Source organism: Patella vulgata, chromosome 1 (assembly GCF_932274485.2).
Source record: "Patella vulgata chromosome 1, xgPatVulg1.2, whole genome shotgun sequence".
NCBI lineage: Eukaryota > Metazoa > Mollusca > Gastropoda > Patellidae > Patella > Patella vulgata.
The window spans coordinates 47,696,730-47,714,843 of record NC_065879.2 but is presented as its reverse complement, the minus strand read 5'-3'; the positions used below and the strand labels follow the sequence as shown (position 1 = coordinate 47,714,843).

Genomic DNA, 18,114 nt, shown 5'->3' with positions numbered 1-18,114 from the left:
TTAACATGTAATCAATTTGATATGAAGCATACTTGCTTTTTGAATGAAATGGTGTAACTTGTATGAAAATCCAATAATAATTGACTATTTTACAGGCAAAATAACGAAAACAGTGACTTCTGCAAAATTGCCCATTTCTAGGCAACTGCTTATATTACAAACTAATTTAAACATACATTTTCTTCGTATGGGTTATAGCTACTAGTTTAAAAAAGTTACGTAGAAATATTTTAAAATCTGAAAAGTCTGAATGGGTTGTAAAAAAGTCAATTTTAGATCTTTTTTCGCCTCTTAATCGAATTTGCTTGAAAATGAAATCGAAATTAAAAAAACTGAGCTCACACATTTTTGCGCCTTTAAAGGGGACAGCCTTTTAGTTATATCAGTTTAAAAAAAATAATATTTTGTAGTTTTGGTAAAATTACGCCACTTCCGGGTTCGACAGATATCTCTTATCGGTAACAAAAAAAAAAAAAATGTCAATTGAGATAACAGAGCATATGAACTTTGTTTTATACAAATCGAACAATAAAAAATTATTTTAAAAACGATAGCTTCGGTGATTTTGGACATTTCGCATTATCAGAATGTTCAAAATAGCTTTATCCTCTAAGTCACACCCACACCCACTTTGAAATCGCATCGGTAAGATCTACTTACATGCTAAATTTCATGAAAATTGTACAACTATTAAAGAAGTTGTCAAATTGGTCATAAATACCAGTTCGAAATCACAGCGACGAATTTTCGAAATTCGAAAATCTGAAACTGCAGATTTGAAGTAATTGTCTCAAGGTACTCAAAGAAAAAAGATTTAGTAAAATAGGTCAAATAGTCACAAAGTTACAGCATTGTAGGTCAAATGCATTCGTTCGTAAAATTCAGTGATTTCGGATTCGTAAAACATTTTGAAAATATATTTAATCAACAGCCACCACCCATTTTTGGGGGAATAGGTAAAAGTGTCAGAAAGATCCTATGGTTAGATTCTGAGAAATCCGATTTGTGGACAAAACACACAAAAAAAAAAAAAAAATAATTATAATAATCTTAACAGAAACAATAAGCTTTCATATGAAATATGAAAGCTTAATAATAATCTTAACAGAAACAATAAACTTTCATATGAAATATGAAAGCTTAATAATATTAATCTTAACATAAACAATAAGCTTTCATATGAAATATGAAAGCTTAATAAGAACTAGATCTGCTAAGCAGATACTAAAACACAGCCCTCAAAGTGTTGAAGAAAGACCAGACTATCACTATAGTAGCTGCAGATAAAGGAAAATCAACTGTTATTATGGACAAAAGTGACTACCATGAAACTGTCTCCCTTCTACTGTCCGACCGCACAACCTACAGAAAGTTAAGAAAAGACCCAACTAAGGCCCACAATGACAACCACGCAGCTCAACTTAATAACCTGAAGACCCAGAACCGACTAACACCTTCGCTTTTCTACAAGCTCAAACCTTCACATCCAAGACCACCTTATGCCAGGGCAACCATCAAGACACAAAAAAAACCCATCAAAGCCAGATTATTAGTTTGTTCTCGTGACTCAGCTTATTATAACACCTCACAACACTTATCAAGACTGCTGTCCCCATTAGGCAAATAAGCAGACTCCTTCATTAAAGATTCAAAAGTCTTTTGCAACAAATTACAAAACCAACCCCATGTTGTACAAATCTTATCTTATGATGTTATTGATTTATTCACCAATATCCCCTGTGAAGATGCCATAACAGTACTCCGACAGAGACTAAACAACTTAGAAACTCCATTAGAAACCAGTCTAACAGTCGATGACATCATAGAACTAACCAAAGCATGCATCGAATCCACATACTTCGCATGGGGAGATGATTTTTATGAACAGACACACGGTTTACCAATGGGAAGTCCCCTTTCCCGAGTGCTTACCAAGATTTATTTGACAAACTTTGAAGAGGTGGCCCTGTCAAGATCACCTGTCCAGCCGATAGCTTGGTTTCGAAAAGTTGATGATACTTTCGTAATCCTTGACAAAAGTGATGATCCAGACACCCTTCTCCAGCATTTAAACAACCAGAATAATAGAATTAAGTTCACTTTTGAAAAAGAAAATAACCAGTGCCTACCCTTTTTAGACGTCTTAGTTACGAAAACAGATACAGGACTCACCACTAGTGTGTACAGAAAACCTACCCATACCAACCAGTATATCCATTATCATTTGAACCACCCACATAGTGTCAAAAAGTCAACCATAGCCCGTCGAGCCATCAATATATGTGACGACAACTCCCTCCCTAGCGAACTAACCCATATAGAAAGCATACTCTCTAATTTGAACGGATATCCACCCCAGTTAGTCAAGAATACCATAAAAGAAACAAAAAAAGAAAAACTGTTGCTGAACAGCCCAAGCCAGATAAACCACCTATACGGATAACCATCCCATTTCAAGGAACGTTATCGTACCACATCCGAAGGCTACTCGCAACGACCGGCATCCAAGTCATTTTTTCCAAAGGACGCACGCTTAAAGACCACCTGAAAGCGAATGGTAAACTGCAACCCACCATTCCACTGCCACCTAAAGGATGTGTGTATGAAGTTGTGTGTTCGTGTGATAGCACATACATTGGTGAAACTCGACAACCCCTACCTAAAAGACTCGCCCAGCATCACTCAAGGTCCCCCACAGCAGAAACAGCAGTTGCCCAGCACCTCCAGTACAATCCAGGCCACAAAATCCAATCGTCTAAGACCCTAGCACTCAACCAACACAACGAAAAGACACGGAAAATCATGGAAGCAATACATATCAGGAGATCCAAACCAGACCTCAATCGCGACACAGGAATATTCCTCCCAAGAGCCTATGATGAACTAATTCTTAACTGATGTGTACATGCCTAGACCTCCATACATGCTTAAGTTTACTCAGTTCGCGTATCATGTGTATTACTTGTTAATTTTCGTTATCCATTTGTAGAACTAATTTTAATAAGTGTGTGTGTCTAATTGGAAGGAGTGTGTAGGACATACTTAGGAGCCTGTGGATAGGACTGTGGTGTGGCTTTCCAATATTTATAATTTACCATTATATCCCACTTATTTATGGTCATTTATGTAATTATCCTTAGTAAACAGTTGAGTGTCTCTTGTACTTATCCTAGGCATAAATGTTTGTGTGAGTCTGTCGGATGGAAGAGTGTAGGACCATCATTACACTCTTACTTAAGAGCATGCTAGTTGTGCTGTGTTGTGTGCATTTTAATACTAATATTTTGTAATTCACTTAAATTTAATCCCTATGTAGGTTACTACTTCTCTGATGTTTTCGTAACATGTATGGTTTCCCTTTTGTTTGGTTTAATGGTATTTTTACCCCTATTATCAGTCCTTTACTATTCCCTTGATGTACCCTCACCTAGCCAATCACATCATGTATGGTTTCTCATTTGTCATGATTGGTTGTCTAATTAAAATTATTTACCCCTATAATTACCTATCAGTGGTCTCACTAATCCTTCATATGTACATTGCCTTTGATCATGTTGTTCTTATTCCTTTGATCTTGTTGTTGTCATGCATGGTTTCTGAATTGTTGTTATTGCTTGTCTATATATAATTGCTCTACACATTTGTTACTGTACTTGTTGAAAACGTTGAGAGAATACTCTTCGAAACGTCGACCAAATAAATCAGTAATTGTTCTTCCATAAGTATGTGTTATAGTTTATTGCAGATATTAAAGCTTTCATATTCACAATCACTTCTTGTCACATGTCATGGGTCATATAAAGAATCTGAACAAGATAAAAAAAATCATTAAAATCTGTCAAAAACTCACGAAGTTAATGCAATTTTTCACTCGTAAACAACTTTGTTGGCACGAAAAACGTCGAAGGCAAAATTTGAAATTGTGACATTTTCGAATACCATAAATTCGACCCTGATCCCGGCTATCCAGAAATGTATTCATTTTGTAAATAGGAGACGTATTCCCCAAACTACGGCCTATTGTTTTCATTTTCATGTCCGTTATCGTCTATTTTTCACTTTTTCTCATATTCGGTTCAAAATGGTCAGCGGTGCACAATTCCCATCGCCCGACGCCCTGGACAGGTTAATCATTTTGTTGGACAGCTGATATTACGCATTCCATACGCCCGCAGACAGGCCGATTTTCTCTGACAAATTCTTTGAAATTGAACAATGCTTTGTGATCATTTAAAGCATTTTTAGTTCCTGTGGGTACAATAATAATAGCCGAATAGACTAACTTCAGTTACAACTAACTTACTAAGCACACGATAGTCCTACCTATAATAGCTTCCGGTACTAAAAATAACTTTTCTAAAATAAACGAGTATTGTCGAATGACAACATTCCTTACCGAAGATACCGCAATTTTTTTACTCTATTTTGTGAAAATATGTCCTCCTTTCAATGTCATTCACAGCATTTTATTGTTGAATGATAAACAGCAATAAATAATGTTACATATAAGTGTTCATTTCACAAAGATAGCGTTTTTACATCACATGACTTCTTGATCACTTTTCCACACGACCGATGGTACTGTTAGAATTATCCCTGTTTCTTCACAAATTGTGTATACCCATTTTGATTTTTCAAAGGAATCATTGATTTTCTGATTAAAATATATTTTATGTAGGCAGAAATGTGAATAAAGCTAACTATACTGAGAGGTCCCGGTAGACTGATTATGGTAGTCTGTAAATCGCATGATCCGAAAAAACGCTATTTATTTGACTTGGTTAATGGGCACAAATATTGTATACTTTAATTTACATGTAGCATTCTTGTATTGTAATATTTCATTTTCAATACGGCATATGCTTGAATGAGAAAAAACGAGTTTGCAAGGGTAAATGAATATCTTCCTATATCGAACCTGGCCGTAGCTATCAAAACGGCCGATAGAACAACACAAACTTTTCTGATGCTTTTTCCTTTTTAATTTTATCCCTTCATTTATAGTTCTTGTTGTCTATTACAATTATAACGTCCTAACATGGACAGGTTGAAACAGAATTGGAACATTTGGATGCTTAAATATTTGTTACTTTGTTATTTTTTTTATGTCATTAAAATAAAGTAAAAACAAAAGACCTTATTTTTATATTGAGGGCAGGTGTATTTTTCTGTAGGGCTAGCAAATTTTGTAGTGACACCTGCCCATGGGCTAGTGGTTCAAAAGTGAAATTGTGCACCCTGATGGTGACCATCAGTTGACCGATATCAAAATTCTGATCCAAGATTTTTAGGCATTCCTTCAAGGATTCAGAAAATGTAACTCCCATGCCTGTAACACTGTAAGTAAAATACTGCAAAAGCCTTATGGATTTTCACTTTTCAAGGTGGTGGCACTTCCGGTTCAATGGGCAGACTTCAAATTTTGTGTACACATCAGTCCTTTCTTAGCTAGTGTAGAAAAGAAATTTCAAGGCACTCTGACCTATATTTCGTTGATTTTTTTGAAAACTTTGATCCTTAATTTCATCAAGGGGAGATAATTTAGAAAATTTCTAATGACATCTTTCAAGTTGCATCGATAAGATCTACTTACATTCTAAATTTCATGAAAATCGTGCAACTATTAAAGAAGTTGTCAAGTTGGTCTTAACTTCCAGTTCGAAATCACAGCCACGAATTTTCAAAATTCGCAAATCCGAAATTGCAGATTTGAAGTAAATGTTTCAAGGTACTCAAAAAAAAAAAGAATTAGTAAAATAGGTCAAATAGTCATAAAGTTACAGCAATGTAGGTCAAATGCATTCTTTAGGTTAGATTCTGAGATATAAGATTTGCAGGAAAAGAACAAAAAAAAAAAAAATAACTAGATCTGCTAGGCAGATATTAAAGCTTTCATATTCACGGTCAGTTTCTGTCACATGTCATGGGTTATATAAAGAATCTCAACAAGGAAAAGGAATTATTAAAATCGATCAAAACTCTTTGTTATATATACAGTGCACACGGGCAAAAAAAATCTGGAAAATAAAGGGAAATAACTGAAACTTGTATTGCTGTAATCGAATTGAATTGACTCCCCGTTCCAGAAATTTAAAATACGGATCTAGATGTTGAAAAACGGGACTGATGAGAAAATGAAATGAAAATATCGGGAAATAACTCAAAAATGGCAGGAAAATTTCGAACAAGTAAATTGTGTCGTTGAAATGAAATGAAATGAAATGAAATGGGATTTAATGCCCTACTGTTCCGCTCTGAACTGGGATAATGAAGACGGGCATATGCTATACTGAGTGCTATTAGGGAAAATTTGCCCGGACAGCGGCACTACGACCTTCTCTTATATCGAATTCCAACTGTCAAGGTATCTTTTACGTGCATGCCAATGTATACCCAGGACCTCGTTTTTTTCGTCCCATCCGAACAATTAGACAGCTTTTCTTGTCAGGGCCTCCGTTCTGCATCAACGCTGGGAAATTTGGATGAACTTTCTCGGCCAATTCTGGGATCGAACACCCGACCTCCAGGCTAGCGAGCCAGCGTCTTACCCACTTAGCCACTGTGATCCCTGTGTGTCGTGGAATGATCATTTGGAAAATTATACAACCTCAATTGCACGGTTATTAATATGAAATGAAATAGGCTTTAACCGCTTTAACGTCCTGCTGTTCTGCTTCTACTGGGTTAATTAAGACAGGCATACGTTATACAGAATGCTATGAGGGAAAATTTGCCCGAGCAGCGGATCTTTGGCCTACTCTTATATTGAATTCCAACTGCCAAGTGATCTTTTTCGTGGACACCAATTTATAGACGGGTCCTGGGTTGATCGGCCCATCTGAACTATTAGACAGCTTTTCTTGTCAGGGCCTCCGTTCTGTACCACTAACAAGGCGAAACGACGCAGGAAAATGCTGATATTTATGCATATATTATAGTGAGTAACATTGCACATTGGTAAAAAAAATTTGGAAAATAAAGGGAAATAATTCAGACTTGTATTGCTGTAATCGAACAGACTTCCCGCTCCAGAAGATTAAAATACGGATCATTTCATTATTTCTATAGTTCAAAGCGCTAGAATAAAGTCACGTGGCTGGGACATCAGGTGTTTTCATATATCAGACAAAATCAAAACCATGCTATGGACAAAATTGCGCAAACATGAAACCCCAAAATTGTCATAAACTGTTCGAATATAACATATTGAATAGGTCTTATTCTTATGTCGGAGATTTACTTTTCCCCCACCAGATTACAACACTTACGAGGTTCAGTCTAATATCCCCAGACCACTTGAATTAGGTTAAATGGTGAATTATCAACATAATTAATGGCGATGGCTTTATGATCTGGATATCTGTTTATGTTTTAAATTTTAGCTTGCAAAGATTTAACGTAAGTATTGAAACGGGCTGAAGAGTGAAGTCGAGTCAACTAATAGGCCTACTGTAAAACATGAAATTATTGCGACATGAAATTATTGCGAGTTCGGGTGGTGAATTATAATTGCGACATGAAATTTTTGTGAATTTCTATAGTGGGGAAAAATTATTGCGACATGAAATTATTGCGAATTTAAATAATTTTTTTTAGTAAATAATTGTCTATAAAATATGGTAGATTGTTAATTTTGAGGTGACAGTCGGCTCTTCAAAACATCGGTTGATTGGTGATCATTAGTAACAGTAAATAAACAACTATTGAGGATTATAGCCTTGAGGTGACAGTCGGCTTTTTAAAACATCGGTTGATTGGTGATCATTAGTAACAGTAAATAAACAACTATTGAGGATTATAGCCTTGAGGTGACAGTCGGCTTTTTAAAACATCGGTTGATTGGTGATCATTAGTAACAGCAAATAGTGTAAACTTGTCATTTTGTACCAACCTTCGATACTACTGTCTACCATTGTGATGCATTCAATAATATTTATCCATTTTTGTGAAGAAAATCCATGAATTAATTTTATTTTATCAAAAAAGCACATGAACAAAAAAACATCGCTTATTTTATCTCCTATTTACAGGGGATGTAACTCTGTATGTAATATTATCGGAGGCGCTAAAACGTCTGTTTAACAATAAAGTGGCAATGGAAAAGAGATACTAGATGATCGTGACAAAACATGGTACTTTTATTTTATTCAATCAGTATCAAATAATGTGTGGTTACACGTGAAAACAATGACCAGGTTAGTTGTTTAATAAAACAAAGATTAATTAATAGATAATCCCGGGTTGATTGTTACATCCCGGGTTACATTTCTTTTTACCTGATCAGTGCCAGTGGGGGTCCAGTTAATTAACTACTACTCACAGGATTAGCGGGGGTGTTACAAAGAACGACAAGATGGTAACATTCAACAATGGCCGTTGAATGGGCGATGTTTTGTTGAATTTATTTGTAAAATAGTGACTGCTGGCCGCGTTAGAGGAGTGACCGTTGAATAAAGAGATGAAACAATAGAATTTTTACGGGGGGAATTTATCATGACCGCTTACAAGGAGATGTCACTGAATAGGAGTGGCTGCTCATACAGATTCTACTGTACTTATTGGGACTCTTTCTTGTGAAGAGTAATGAAAGGGGGGGGTAATTCAATATGGCCGACATTTTAACGAATTTTCACGAAATTATTGCGAACATGAAATTATTGTGAGAGAACCTAGCTCGCAATTTTCGCAATAATTTCACGCTCGCAATAATTTCATGTTTTACAGTAGACTGCTAAAATATAACGAGAACCATTACCCCTGGCCAAAAGGTAATCTAAAAATAAAAAGATATTGCTGAGACCGTATTGCTGGAATCAGATTTACTTTCTGTTGCAAAAAATCGATCAAGTCGTTTAAAACCCAGAAGCTTCAGAAAATGAGTAGAAAATGGTTGGAAAAATGCCGAGAAAATATCGAACAATAAACTGAGATAACTTGTAATGAATCTTATATTTTTTGGAATCGGATTGATCTCAGCTATTCGAATATTTAGATCAAGTTTGTAAGTATTAAAAATTAACATAAAAAAAATGTCATGCAATCAACCTTCGAAAATAGGAAACCAACTCAGGAAACGGCGGCTTATTCCGAGTATTTCCAAGCTGTTAATGCAGATTTTTCACTCGTAAACAGCTTTGTCCAGTTAAATGAATCAATTTACTTTCATTCCAAATATCATGAAAATCGTGCTTTGATCCCTCATTTCTCGGAGGGGAGATAAGTTAAAAATTTCTAAAAACATTGTTTAAAGGGACTATCCCGATTTGAACAGAGACTTAAAAATGAATGTCCGAGTACGTATGAAATTTAAGCGCCAAAATATAGAGGAGTGGCGTATTTACCTTGTCTCAAAATTTCAGCTCAAAATATTGAGTCGTTTGGACTTGAACGTCAAAACTGCTTATCCGAGCACGTAGCCCTTTTAAGAATTCGGGTCAATTTTTTCGCTGGGTGACTTTATGATCGATTCCCGTTCCTTGAGAGGTCTATACAGTGCACACCTTACGTGCTGTACTTGATAACGAAAGGTAAATTTCACCAACACATTATTTTTTATAAAAAAAAGTCTTATTTTATCCAGATACCGCCTAATACATTTTGAGACACCGGTCTCCATTTCCAGATGAAGACTGACGGGTTTAAGTTGTTTGAAAACGTATCACAAATATTGAGTTAGTTGCTCGGCCCTTAGGTAGACAATTTTAAGGGATTTTAACACAAAATTAAGCAGTTTTATTCTCAAAAAAATTATCGGGATTGGCCCTTTAAGTTAAATAAATTTCATGAAAATCGTGCTAATATTAAAGAAGTTGTCATATTTGTTTTTACTTCCAAAATAATATGTCAATGACGTATTTTTTGAAGTTCGGAAATAGCAGATTTAAAGTAAATGTTTCAAAGTAGCCAAAGAAATATGAATATGTAAAATAGGTGAAATATTCCCAAAGTTACAGCTATCTAGGTTAATTCTTTCGTCATTAACATTTGGTGATTTCGGATTTGTAAAGCGGTTCGAAAATATGTATGTATGTCAATGACGTAATTTTTGAAGTTCGTAAATAGCAGATTTAAAGTAAACGTTTCAAATTACCCAAACAAATATGAATGTGTAAAATAGGTGAAATATTCCCAAAGTTACAGCTATGTAGGTTAATTCTCTCGTCATTAACATTTGGTGATTTCGGATTTGTAAAGCGTTTCGAAAATATGTATTCAAAAGTCAACATCCATTCTGGGAGACAGGTTAAAGATTTAGAAAGACCCAAAGATTAGACTCTTGGATATAAGCTTGATAGAATCATAAGAAAGAAATTGTCCTGTAAACAACTTTGTCGGCAAGAAAAACGTCAAAGTGGAAATTTGAAATTTTGAAATCTTGAAATACCAAACATTCGTGCCTGAACCGGGCTATCCAGAAATGTAATAATTTCGGTAATAGGAGACGGATTCTCTAAACCACGACCTATTGTGTATGTTTTCAAGCCCATTAATGTGGATTTTCCACTATTTTCCATTTTCAATTCAAAATAGTGTCCATCATTTGCCAGAAATCAAAATTCTAAGCTCTACATTATATGGGCTTTCCTTCAAGGATTCAGAAAATATAATTTCCTTGTCTGTAAGTAAAATATCAAAAAAGCCTTAGGGACTTTTCACGTTTCAAGATGGTGGCACTTCCAGTTGTATCGATAGACTTCATATTTTGTGTATGCATCAGGAATTCCTCAGCTAGTACAGAAACAAAATTTCAAGGCAATCTGGCCTATATTTCTTCGATTTTTATACGCCCACATTTTCATGTGGACGTATATTGTCGTCGCCCCTGTCCGTCCGTCCACAATTGTTTGTGAACAGTTTACAGGTCACAATTTTTATCTGATTTCAATGAAACTTGAAATATAGGTTTATCACCCTAAGATCTTGGTTCCTTTTGATATTGGCATGTATCGAACTGTAACTTCATGGATTATGGCCCCTGATAGTACGAAAAATCACGTTTTTAGCTTGTGAACACTGTAGAGGTCACAATTTTTATCCGATTTTGTTGAAACTTGAAATATAGGTTTATCACTTAACGTGTAAGTAATAACCTAACCTTTCTTCTTAGATGTAGAGACAATGATATCATACCTAAAGGACTGTGGCTAAAATCTTCAGTTTGCACAATTGCGGCAAAGAAAATTACTAGTTATGCCAGCAAGTGCTTAGTTCGAGAACGTATCCAGTTTTACAGGAACGAAAAACATTGTATTAACATACAAATCCAAGAACTGCACCAACAAATTCAATCATCTTTGCATGAGAGAGATTATCAGTCCTTTATCACCAAACTCACCACTACCAAATCCAACTTACAAAACCAGATCAAAACTAAACAAGTAAAGAAGTTTAATAAATTAATTAGCTTGAAAAGAAATACCATTAAACCTACCAACAATAATGATACCAATCTTCAAAACGAATATCTTACTAAAACTGTCTACAATATTAGCAGTAAGGAGCTCACAGACGATCAGATAAATCTTCTGTCCAAGGGTCTCAAATTCATTCCTACAGTGACAACCAAGAATCATGACACTTTTATAACCGGGATAGAGAAGGGCTTACGACAGCTTGCGCCAGGCGGAAAACAGATTATCTTAGACATCAAATAGCCAACACACTTGCTAAAGCCAAACCACAAGTCAGCAACCTATGCCGCTCTGAAAGAAAAGCCATGGATGAACTCAAGAAGGACAAGTCCATAACCATAGTGCCCGCCGATAAAGGAAAAGTCGCCGTCCTGTTAAACACAGATGAATATCACAGTACTGTCAACAATCTCCTTAACGACACCTCCATCTATCGCAGATTGCGAAAAGACACCACCAAAAATCTTGAAACCAATCTAACAAAACTAATCAAGGAACTTAAGGAATCAAACCATATAACCAACAGCCTGTTCTACCAACTCAAGCCAAGCCACCCCAGACCCCCATACGCACGTGCAACCATAAAAATACACAAAGATCCAATAAAAGCTCGACTATTGATATGCTCCATAGATTCTGTGTTTTACAAAGTGGCTCAACACTTATCAAAACTACTGGCACCTCTAGGGAAAACGGCAGACTCCTTCATCAAAAACTCCAACGAATTCTGCAGTAAAATCAGAGAAATAGATCACCCTGGGAAAATTATATCCTATGACATTGTTGACCTCTTCACTAACATTCCGAGAGATGAAGCTATAAAGATACTAAAAACCAGGTTGGATCAACTGGACACGCCACTTGACACCAGTCTTACTACAGAAAGCAACACCAAATTAGTAGCAGAATGCCTTAACTCTACCTATTTTACCTGGGAATTAGACACCTATGAACAAGTGCGAGGTCTCCCAATGGGTAGCCCTTTGTCACCTCTTATGAGTGAAATCTACATGACAGCTTTTGAAGAAAGAGTGCTAGCTACAGCTCCTATAACACCCTCTAATTGGTACAGAAAAGTGGACAACACACTAGTCATCCTCAAGCCAGACGAAGATCCTACAATTCTTCTAAACTACCTAAACAGCCAACACCCCCATATCAAATTCTCTATGGAAACAGAAACAGACCTAGGGATACCATTTTTAGATGTTGATATTAAGAAAAATAACAACCAGCTTGAAACATCAGTATACAGGAAGCCAACGCACACCAACCAGTACATCCATTTCAACTCAAACCACAGCCTCAATATTAAAACAGCCATCATAACAACATTAGTAACCCGTGCAACCAACATCTGTCACCCAGCCTTTTTAGACAAAGAACTCAACCAAATTCAAGAATCCTTGTGTCTCCTGAATAAATATCCACAATCGCTAGTAAAAAGAGTAATCCAATCAGTTCTCCATCCAACAAAACCAACAGCTAAGCAGAGACCTGATAAACCTGAAATACATGTGAAATACATGTTAGTATACCATTTATAGGCAAAACTTCCTACCATATCCGATGACTCTTGAGACAAGCTGGAATAGAAACTGGTTTTAAATATGGGGAAACACTAAAGGGAATCTTAAAAGCTAACGGGAAATCAGCCTCAACAAACTCAAACCAAACAAAAGGATATGTATATTAAATAACCTGCTCCTGCTCATCAACTTACATTGGAGAAACTAAAAGGCCTTTAGAACATCAAGCTAAGTCATCTAATAACACATCTGCTGTGGCTCAACACCTCAGAGACAACCCGCGTCATAAAGTTAACTGGGATAGTGTTAAAATCTTAGACTGCAACATACACAACAAAAAAGTACGTAAACTTTCAGAAGCAGTGCACATTAAGAGACACCAGCCCAAATTAAACTGCGACGATGGACTTCATATTCATAGAGCATATGACATTTTAATTCACTAACTGTGCCTAAGTGAACTCACAAATTGTAGTCAAATGCCTTGTGTTTTGGTGGGGGGGGGGGAATCTTTTTTTGGTTTTTATTATTTGATATTCACAATACCTTTGCCATAATTAATTAGCTATGTGTTAAAATGAAGCCCATGTTTTTTCTAGCTTATACTAAATATGTTTTCTTTAACCACCTAGATCTTAACCAATTAGTTTGTGTAATGGCTTCCTGATTATCTAAGTATTAAGTATTGTAATCATAACTCCAATTTGTCTTTGATTTTTTATATTTAAACAGAATATTTATTATTTGTGGCTTCTTCTAAATTTTTATACTTAAATGCTTACTCCCAGGTTTTTGTATCATATTATCGTTTTTTACCCTGTGCTTGATAACGACAAGAGGACACTTGTTGAAACGTTGCACTATTAAAGTTCCTAGTGATTGTTATCCATAAAGTTGTGTTGTGTTTTTACAGAGTAATTGTATACAGGGATATATGAAAGACGGGTTTTCGTTTCGAGTAAAATTATGATACCTAAATGATGAAATGAAAGTAGCTAAATACTAAAATAGACAGTAACAAAACCACGCGATATCATTCAATATTTCCGATTTTTATGAATAAAAAGATGAAATACTTGGATAATTGCAAAATTGTTTTGAGTTTGTGTTTAGTATCAGCAAATATCGGTTTTTCCGTCTTTTTCCGTGTGAGATTTCAAATTCCGTTTTGAGTGGACAATTCCGCGATTTCCACATTTTTTCTTTTCTGCAATCACGGAAAATCATCACCCTTACTTGTTCTCTATCCATCTCTCAAAAATGTGGGCGTTTCCTGCCTTGCAGCCGCTGGTTGGTAACTTTCGACACGAATTTTCATACTTTTGCAAGTTAGCTGACAACGATTTTATAATTTCTTATGTGGTTAGAACTGGTCAAGCTGCAAATAAATTGATTTTAATTTTTATCGCAAACCCTGCCCTAGTGGAGTTATCGCGATCTGAAGATAGGGTACAGACACGTATCTTGTGTAGTCTCCTGACACCTATGGAAAATGAACTTGAACCGGGTGACCATGATAATGCGATAGGGTAAGACCCCGACTATCACACCTATGGAAAATGAACTTGAACCAGGTGACCATGATAATGCGATAGGGTAAGACCCCGACTATCACAAACAATCAAAACCTAGTTCGCCAGGGTCATGCAACAGCGGTTGTAGTGTGACAAAAATAGCTAAAATTTGGCCTAAAATGACAAAAATCAGCCGAAAAACGTAATCAGCCTGTATCTCGGAAACGATTGATTTCTGAAATCGACGATTTTGGCTGGGGAGTAGGCTCGATGGATCGACCAAACCCTGTGAGTATGAACTCAATTGGCCGACCCCCACCTTCTAACATCTGTCTGATATTGCATGGTTTTCTTGTGGAATGGCTCTTAATGTATCACATTTTTTTAACTGGCCATGCCCATAACTGACAGCAGTGAATTATTTGATGGATAAGGGATTGCCGTCCGACTTTTTCTTAATTACCTAATCTGTCATAGATACAACGGAAGTTAGATGGACTTGAAAATAAAGATCGACTGTTCAGTTAACTAATCGCGACCCTTGCAACTGGCTCTTTACCCAGTGTTCAGTATAGAGCATCTCATGTTTGCTTTTGTACGCCCACATTGAAATGTGGTTGTATATTGTCGTCACCCCCGTCCGTCGTCCACAATTGGTTCTGGACGCTCTAGAGGCTAAAGTTAATATCCGATTGACTTTAAATTTAAACACAGGGTTTAAGGTCATGAGACAAAAAAGCCTATTGATTTTCAGCAATTTCCGATAATTACTGCCAGAGTTATGGCCCTTGATCACTTTGAAAAATCTTGTGGATGCTCTAGAGGCGAAAGATAATATTCAATTGACTTTATACACAGTGTTTAAGGTCATGAGACGAAGAATCCTATTGATTTTCAGCGATTTCGTATAATTACTGCCAGAATTTAAATTTATACGCAGTATTTGAGGTCATGAGGCGAAGAATCCTATTGATTTTCAACAATTTCCCATAATTACTGCCAAAGTTATGGCCCTTGATCACTTTGAAAAATCTTGTGATGCTCTAGAGGCTTACGTTATCATCCGATTGACTTCAGATTGATACGTAGAGTTTTTAAGGTCTTGAAATGAACAAGTATATTGATTTTCAACGAATTTTGATAACTTGAACGGCTAAATCCATGATATTAAATATTTCGTGTACTAAATGTTAGCATGGGGTAAAAATTTATAAAAACCTAACAAATTCTAATGATTTTCTAATAATTACTTAATGAGTTGTTACTCTTAATCAGATTTTAGTGTATTATATTAAATGTTTCATTACTGAAAAAGTAAAAATATGCGACAACTCTTGTTGACTGCCCGGACGATTTAGCTGCTGTGGGCGTATGTTTCGTTGCCTGGCAACCTATCTTTTCTTCTGTTAAATCTGTTCAAATTCTGTGTTGATGTCAGAATTTAGCAACTCTTTTTATACAATTTTCCCAATCACTTCTATGTTAAAATCAGGCCTCTTCCTGTTACATCATTGTATTTAACTGAATAGTTACTTGCATAGTCCAAAGAAGACCTGTCAGACTGACTTCATTCAGTTTATATTCATAGTTGATCATCTCAAATAAAGATTCCCTACTATATTACTAACTTAATTCTGTTGGGCCTAATTAACTCTTTCAGAAGTATTCAAAACTGGTAAATGGCAAATATCTAACAGCATTGCACCTCCATGTTGAATTGATGGTGAAAGTGTATTGCACCCAGTAATGAAGGGTTTCATATTCAGACATCAAAACAAACAGAACAATGTGAAATCTTCAGAAAATGTCAAATCCCTTTTCCACACCACATAACAGGTTGTTAGAAATGTTGATGTGCCGACAAAGGTGTCTATGATTATTACTATTACATAAAATCAAGGACACTACCTTCTCAGCCCACCCATTGGTAGATCAAATAAGATACATGTATACTGAGCGCCATGGAAAACGCATCACATATCTTTTTTATTTTGCTTCTTATTGTGAACAATATTTAAATGAGAACACATCAATAACAACACATTTGTACACTTATGGATGTTTAATCTGTAATCAATGGTACAAAGTCAGAGGGGTCAAAACCAAAAGTACAACACAGATGTCAGTAGCGCGTGTGTCGTCCACAGGCTCTTATGCACGCTGTGCAGCGACGTCGCATGGAATTTACCAATGTTTGAAAGAAGGCCTGGGGCAAATTGTTCCATTCTTCGACAAGAGCAGCTTCTAAAGCAGCAATGGTGTGCATCTGTGGTCTCCGATACAGATGGCGTCCAATCTCATCCCAGACATGTTCTATCGGTGCCATGTCCGGAGACATGGCTGGCCAGTCCAAGACATTGATGTTGTTAGCAGCCAGGTAGTCCATACTAAAACGGGCAGTATGCGGAGGTGCATTATCCTGTTGGAAGTGCTGAAGTTGTGGGTGCGCTCAAAACATCAGAACATGAATTGGTTGCAAGACATCATCACGGTAGGCTACAGCATTAATGCGACCCCTGCAAATGTGTAGGGCGGTCCGGTGATGAAATGTAAAGCCTCCCCACACCATTACACTCCCCCACCCCATCGATTCGTTTCGAAGATGCAGCAGTCTGCAAGACGTTCCCCAAGATGTCTCCACACACGTTGACGGCCATCAGCGTGATAAAGATGAAAGCGACTCTCATCTAAGGATACAGCGATACCCCGGGGATGGCGATATATCGCGATAATTAGGTCAGACGATAAAATTATCGTCTGAAATATCAAATATCGCCTTATCACGATATATCGCGATAATTTTTATATTTTATATCATAGTCACGTAAAATCCGTTCAAAATACTTGAAAAATGGAGAAGAAATCAGATTTCAACAAGCGCCGATATATACGAACAAGATCTTGTCCATGACCATATTGCACAACAACAGACAACGGTTTTTAACGCAATGGGTCGACTGTCACTGACTGACAATAGGCCGCCTCATGTTTAAAGTCGACTACATTTCACTGAATAATAATTAAGTATTAATCATAAGTATACACGTGTAGGCTACGGCTTGATATAGCTGGTCCCATATACCCCCCAAAAAGAAAGCATCCACAATATTTATGTAAGGATTCCCGACAGTTAAACAGCACGCGACAATATACGTCGCCATAGCAACGAAGTGGTGGTTTATCATTGATTACCCAGTCCGTTGAAAATTCCATTGATAATGTACATAGAAAAGCCACCTGGATAATATTTCCTTTATTCTTTAAATAAAATGGCAAATGATGCATTCGAGATAGAAAATGCCAATGTTCCCGGTGATAGTTCGAAACCGCAACTGCTGACAACGAAAAAGAACACATCTTCTGTGGTGTGGGAACATTTTGGTTTGGAATAAAACAAATGACAAGGACGTGACCACGTGTAAAGTGTGTTAGAAGTAGAAGGAAATTAAAACTCCTGGCAGAAATACGTCAAACTTATCATTTCATATGGTATTATTATCATTTGCGTACTAATCCAGCTGATTAGAATAGAATTAAAATGAATTGCGGTGCGCGGAAAAAAAGTCACAGGAAAAAAGTCACAAATTTGCCTAGGTAAAAAAAACACAGGAAAAAAAGTCACAGTTTTTTTTATACATCGGTAATTATCACGATAATGAA

The 18,114-nt window shown here is 36.3% G+C and overlaps 1 protein-coding gene across 5 annotated transcripts in view; it reads left to right on the top strand.

Annotated features, from left to right (window-relative positions):
- Positions 1–18,114, top strand: part of LOC126807861 (zinc finger HIT domain-containing protein 1) — a 42,602-nt gene that overhangs the window by 4,923 nt on the left and 19,565 nt on the right. For 2 of the 5 annotated variants that reach the window (XR_008788573.1, XR_007674204.2), the window contains exons 1-2: positions 10,159–13,281; positions 16,115–16,320. The exons of 2 other annotated variants lie outside the window; for them this stretch is intronic. The gene's annotated coding sequence lies outside the window, so the exon portion shown is untranslated. Of the gene's footprint in view, positions 1–10,158; positions 13,282–16,114; positions 16,321–18,114 lie in introns of those variants that run through there. One more of the 5 variants, XR_007674205.2, reaches the window with a different exon arrangement.